Source organism: Acinonyx jubatus, chromosome A3, assembly GCF_027475565.1.
Source record: "Acinonyx jubatus isolate Ajub_Pintada_27869175 chromosome A3, VMU_Ajub_asm_v1.0, whole genome shotgun sequence".
Classification (NCBI taxonomy): domain Eukaryota; kingdom Metazoa; phylum Chordata; class Mammalia; order Carnivora; family Felidae; genus Acinonyx; species Acinonyx jubatus.
Window position 1 is genome coordinate 5,651,664 of NC_069388.1, and position 6,013 is coordinate 5,657,676.

A 6,013-nucleotide genomic window follows, 5' to 3' on the forward strand; every position below is an offset into this window, starting at 1 on the left:
TTTAGCTCCTGGCCCCTTCCTCCTCCTTCGAGGCCAGCAGTACCCCCCCCACCCATCTCTCTCTGCTTCCATGACCACGTGTCCTTTTCTCTGGCTCTGTCCCTCCTGCCTCATTCTTACAAGGCTCCTTGTGATGATACCGCGCCCCCCCGCCCCCGCCAGCTAGAGATGAGGAAATCTCCCCGCATCAACATCCCTAACTTCATCACGTCTGCAAAGTCCCCTTTGCCGTGTAAGCTCACATAGTCACACACGCGAGGGAAGAGCCACGTAGGAGAGAGGAGCAAGTGGCCCACGGTATTAAATGGCCCCGGAAGGTCGAGTAAGGTGAGTCCTGGGAACTGAGCATAAAGCCGTGACTTCGGGCTCACCTCTGACCTTGGCAGGAGCAACTTCCGTGGAAAGGAGGACATCCCCGAAGCGTCCTCGGCGCCAACGGGTGTCGAGTGTCACCGCCTTCCAGTTCTCGGCGTATCAGCCTCTGGTTAGCACACAGCCGGGCACGATCGAACTCTGCCACCAAATCTAGACCTTTCTCTAGTGCTGAACCTCTTTGAGAAATACACAAATGTAAAAAGGAGCTCTCCATCTGCCCTATGCCAGGAGATTTAGGGATGGCGTTCTTTGGGTTTTGTCGGTTTGTTTTTATTTTTTTATTTATTTTTTTTTAATTTTTTTTTCAACGTTTATTTATTTTTGGGACAGAGAGAGACAGAGCATGAACGGGGGAGGGGCAGAGAGAGAGGGAGACACAGAATCGGAAACAGGCTCCAGGCTCTGAGCCATCAGCCCAGAGCCCGACGCGGGGCTCGAACTCACGGACCGCGAGATCGTGACCTGGCTGAAGTCGGACGCCTAACCGACTGCGCCACCCAGGCGCCCCTAAAGTTTATTTATTCATTTTGAGAGAGAGAAAAAGCACGAACGGGGGAGAGGCAGAGAGAGAGGGGAGAGCGAGAATCCCAAGCGGCGTCCGCACAGGCAGTGTGGAGCCAGACGCAGGGCTTGAACTCATGGACTGTGAGACTGTGACCTGAGCTGAAGTCGGACACTTAACCGACTGAGCCACCCAGGCGCCCCAGGAGAGCACCTCTTCTTTTGCACCAGCCACAGGTACTACTTAAAGAAATTATGCAGAGAAAAAAAGTCCTTCATATGGGCTCCTTCAGCCCCCTAGCCCCCAAATTAACCACCGTTAATGGGCTGCAGTACTCATATCCAGATTTCTCCCCCAAGATGTTTGTTTTCAGACTCCCTTTCACCAGACTAAATGTAATAAAGCTTTTACTTATGATCTATTTATTTCCCCAATGCTGCTTCTCGTACAAGCAGGACAAGGCAGAAATTTTAAGGATAAAGTTCTAGAGAGTTCCGGAACACCTGGAACACGTTTGCACGATAGTCACATTCCCCTGCTTGGACCCTGCCTCTTCCCTTCTCAGAAACATTCTACACAATTTTAAGAATTCTTTTCTGTGCCTCCTGTGTCCCCAAACTCCTCACCCCTGTGGCCAAGTCCATGAGAGATTCCGAACTGCTCATTAAATAAAAGTACATACGCTCTGTGTTCACACCAAAGTTCAAAGTGTAACGATCCGTATAAAAAACAGCGTTTGCCCAACAGGTTAGCTGCAGAGGAGCTAGGCTGTTTATGTACTTTTTGGGTACAAGTTATCTTTATGACTTAGGGGAAGCCCAACGCATCATTAAGAGTGGATTAAATCACAGTTCACATACCAGTTGTTATCAGGCTTCAGAGTAACATAAATAAATAAACAGCCAGCCGCGCGGAAAGAAGAAAAAGTTGGGGCCTCCTCTCCGATTCTAGTATCGGACAAAGTAGTAATTAACTCTCCCCTTCTTCCTGAGAACTGAGCTGATCATAGTAGCACGTTTCTTAGCCTTTCTGTTCTCTTCACTGGAAAAAAGGGCGTTGTGACATCGCCCCCTCCTAGGTTACCCGGATGATTCGAGAGCTAACTCAGGCCAAGTGCTTAGCTCACGCGGCTCACGGCCCCTTCCCGGTGTAGACCTGCTGACAATTCCAGCCCTTCTCACACCATGTCATCATTGAGCTCTTTTTCCCCTTGGGAACTTCAGATACCGAAGCGCTTACCACGTGCCTCGGGAAGATTCTGCGCTCAGGTCAGGGGCCTAGGGAGCTGTTGAGCGGCAAGGCTGGTGACACTAAACTTGGGAAGCACAGAGCAGACAGAAGAATTTCGAAAGACGGTGGTAGCACCTGCTGGCCTCCCTCGTTCCCTGCTGCCCTACAGGACCCTGACTTATTTCTAACTTCCAAGGTAGTTTTATATTGGCCGTTTCCCTATCTCTGTTTAAATCTATGACATTTCTGAGTAGCATTATGGATCATATCCGTCCCACACGTGGGACATGCCTGCTTGGTCGCAAGCATGCCCTGGAGGTAATGCTGGTAAGCCAAGAGAGCCGTCTGAACAGAAGGTACTCGAACATCTGCTTCCTGCAGCCAAGCCCTAGCGTGGCCTTCCCCACTCGCTGTATTTTGTGTGCTATGCACCATATACTCGGCCAGGACCCTTCTCCGCTTGGAGCCACGCTGGCTGACTGAGGGCTAATGACACGGACCCCCCCCCAGGGAACAATACCGCCCCAAACGCTAAAACAACGTTACAGAGGGCTGCGAGAACCTTCAAGGAACCCGCCGGGCGGGCAGGGGACCCAGGACAAAACGCATTGTAAGCATCACTGTCAGGGGGAGGCAAGTGACCGACAATTGTACGACAGGCACTGGGTGAACCCGGGCTGACCCATCACCACCCTGGGCACCGTGAGGAGACGAAGGAGCACTTGCTTCCGGGAGAGGATGCCATAGCCGCGGGCGCACCGGGGGCCACCTACGACGCGCAAAGCAAAGCTCCGGGTTCGAGGCCCCGCAGACACACAGCCCAGCTTACTTCTGTCGAGGTCACTTGAGGGGTAAGTAAGAGGCGGGTCATAATGGAGCGGGGACCGGGAATCGCTGGAAAAAGGTTTGCAAAGAGGGACAGGGGAGGGCAGATCAAGGAAGGAACGGAGGCGAATCTGAGGAGTGTGGGTTGGATGAGAAGGTCGTGGGCCCAGGAGTTAATTGTTTATTTCATTCTAGACTAAATGCAGGCAACCTGCCTCGTGCTCTATCTCGATGCCCTAAGCAGCAGGGATCATGAGTCCACCTGGCAGAAAGCGCTGCACACGCTCAGGGACAAATGGGATCCCACCTCTTACATTTCTAGTCTCCTGGGCTCCCCAGGCCTTTTGGCAGAAAGCCAGCATCTCCCTCCTGGGGTGTCTCCCTCCAAATGCTATCCGCCAACACAGGGAGGTCTGTGGAGTCCGAAGGGAAGAGTCAGTTCAGATTCCACAGGGAACGGGGATCGGAGGCGGCCCGTACTTACAGCCAGTTGCGGCCCAAAGACGCCGACACTGCTGAAATGTGACCTTGGCCTTCCAGATTCTTCCAGAGACTGCCAGACGTGCCCACTGCCTTGGGATCGAGTCCGGCTACACGGCGGCTCCAAACACCGTTGCCCAGATCTTTTAACCCCATCCACAGGCACAGTCAGGCTGGCAGCCTGGCCCGGGAACGCTGTTTCAACGTCGGCCACCCCACGGCCCCGACGGTGGTTTTCCTTCGTCGTGATCCACTCGCAAAGGCTCCTCTCCTTTCCCTGGTCAGTGGGGCTGCCTGGACCCTCCTGAAGGAAGGCGACCTTCTGAGGTGTCCCCTCAGAGGCCCCTCAAACAGGGCCCCTCAGAGGCTCCAAAGGGGTTTTCCTTGGCAAGCCCCCTAATGGGTTCCAAGATGGCTTCCCCTGGTGGCTCCCAAGAACGTCTGCCAAGAGGAAAGAAAACAAATACAATCTCTGGGGCAACTTCCCACTTCAGGAGCAAAGTTTAGAAAACCGTAGGTTTGTCTCTTCTGCTTTACCTCCTGCCTCCCTTCCATCCATGTCACCCTCCCCGCCCCACCCAGGCAGCTCTCTTCCTGCTGTATCTCCTTGCCACCCCCCTACCCTCCACTCATCTCTCCCCGTCTCTCCTTAAGCCCCTACATTTCTCCTCCAAGGCTACCTTGGTTTCCCCTCGCCATGGCCATCCTCCCACTTGGCCTTATATCTCCTTTAAACTTTTCATTTTTAATTGGTAGTTGAAATTTCTTTTCTTTTTTAATATATTTTTTAGCGTTTATTCACTTTTGAGAGAGAGCGACAGAACACGAGCGGGGGAGGGGCAGAGAGAGGAGACACAGAACCCGAAGCAGGCTCTAGGCCGCTCTAGGCTCTAGCTGTCAGCCCAGAGCCCGACGCGGGGCTCAAACCCACGAACCATGAGATCGTGACCTGAGCCGAAGTCGGACGCCCAACCGACAGAGCCCCCCAGGGGCCCTAGTAGTTGAAATTTCTAATCACAGATTTGTGGCCTAACACTGGCAAAACTTTCTAGCTGCAAGAGTGTTGGAGCGATAACGCAAAATTACCAGAGAAGGCACTAAGTAGGTGGGGGTTGTTCAAGCAGAAAAACTCATTTAAATGATCTAAAAGCGGTTGTTAGAACGCACTATTTTCCCACGACCTTCAAAGAACTATCTCCCCCGTGGAGTACACTTATTGTAACAGAAACCCCAGACGTAGTATTTAAAACCGGCGATCCGAGAATCTAAGTCACAAAGGCATTACTGCTGAGTTCGAGCCCTGCATCAGGCTCTGTGCTGACAGCATGGAGCCTGCTTGGGATTCTCTCTCTCCCTCTCTGCCCCTCCCCCATTGCACTCTCTCTCAATCTCTAATTAAACAATAAACTTAAAAAAAAAAAAAGAAAGAAAGAAACTATTTCTCTTCTGAGGCTTTGGAAACCCATCAGAGCCTTCTCCTCAAGACTGTCGTCTCCTGAGTTGTCTGTACAGAACCCCTTCCCCCCATCATCCAAATAAGTTTATCCGCAATCAGCAAACAAGAAAATTCCATTAAAATTGTATTCAAATCTTGAAAAAAGCGAAAACAAAATAGGATGATTTCCTGGAATGTTGTAAAACCTTACCTTAAAAAAAAAAAAAACAATCAACGTACGGCAGACTATCTTAATCACCCTTTGCTCCAAACTTGCATCGATTTTGGACCTAGCTGAAGACACCAACCAACTCCTTCTGGAGACCATCAAAATTATTAATTTCCATTAAAAAGAATTTATTGAGGTGAAATTCGCACAACAGGCAAGCCGCCCTTTTAAGCGAAAAGCCCGGCGGCGCACGGTGCGCTCCTGCCTGGTCCCTTTCTCCTTCGCTTTCCCCCCGCCTTCTCCCGCCCGCCCTGAGATGTTGGGGAAAGAACTTGGTAAGGTCTGGAAGGTCTGGAGATCCGGAGAAGACGCCAGCTGACCTGCAGCTCCCACTCCCGCCCGAGCCCAGCCCTCCCTCCCCTCCACGCTCCCACCAACCCCACCGGCTCCACCGGCTCCGCTCTGCTTCCTTCGTGCCCCCTGTATCTCCTCCCCGGCGCCCCTTCCTACCTCTCCCCTTCTGTTCCATGGACTTCTACACCCCACCTTTGTCTGGGCTCCCTGCCATTCTCCGTCCAGCTCACCAGAACCTCCGGAGCTGCCCCCCCCCCCCACGGGCTCCCCCACTGCCCATCCACCGCCCCTGCCCATCTACCCACTCCGTGCTTCCGAACTCCTCAGAGTTCTCCCTCCCTGGCACGCCCCCACCTTATCCACGCTCCTACCCCAAGTCTCTGCACCCCCCCCCAGGTGGTCCCTCTACTCCCCCTTCCCATCCACCTGCCCCCGGGATCTCTCGGCGTCCCCTGCAGGTCCTGCTGCACGTTCCCTCCTCGTGCATTCCCCCCCCCCCAGGTGCCCCCACCACTCCCCTTTCCCATCCACCTGCCCCCGGGGTCTCTCGGCGCCCTTTGCAGGTCCCATTTCCCTCCCTCGTGCATTCCCCCTCCCCCCATCTTAGTCCCTCCCCCACCCAGGTGCCCCCACTACTCTGTCC

The 6,013-nt window shown here is 53.4% G+C and overlaps 1 long non-coding RNA gene across 2 annotated transcripts; it reads left to right on the plus strand.

Moving 5' to 3' along the window:
- Window positions 1-1,797: 1,797 nt before the first annotated feature.
- On the plus strand, window positions 1,798-3,855 carry LOC128311083 (uncharacterized). 2 transcript variants are annotated; one of them, XR_008289026.1, is made up of 3 exons: window positions 1,798-2,303; window positions 2,767-2,958; window positions 3,473-3,855. It is a non-coding gene; the product is annotated as an uncharacterized LOC128311083 (long non-coding RNA). The 2 variants fall into 2 exon arrangements; XR_008289025.1 differs by having other exon boundaries at window positions 1,798-2,958.
- The last annotated feature ends 2,158 nt before the right edge of the window (window positions 3,856-6,013 follow it).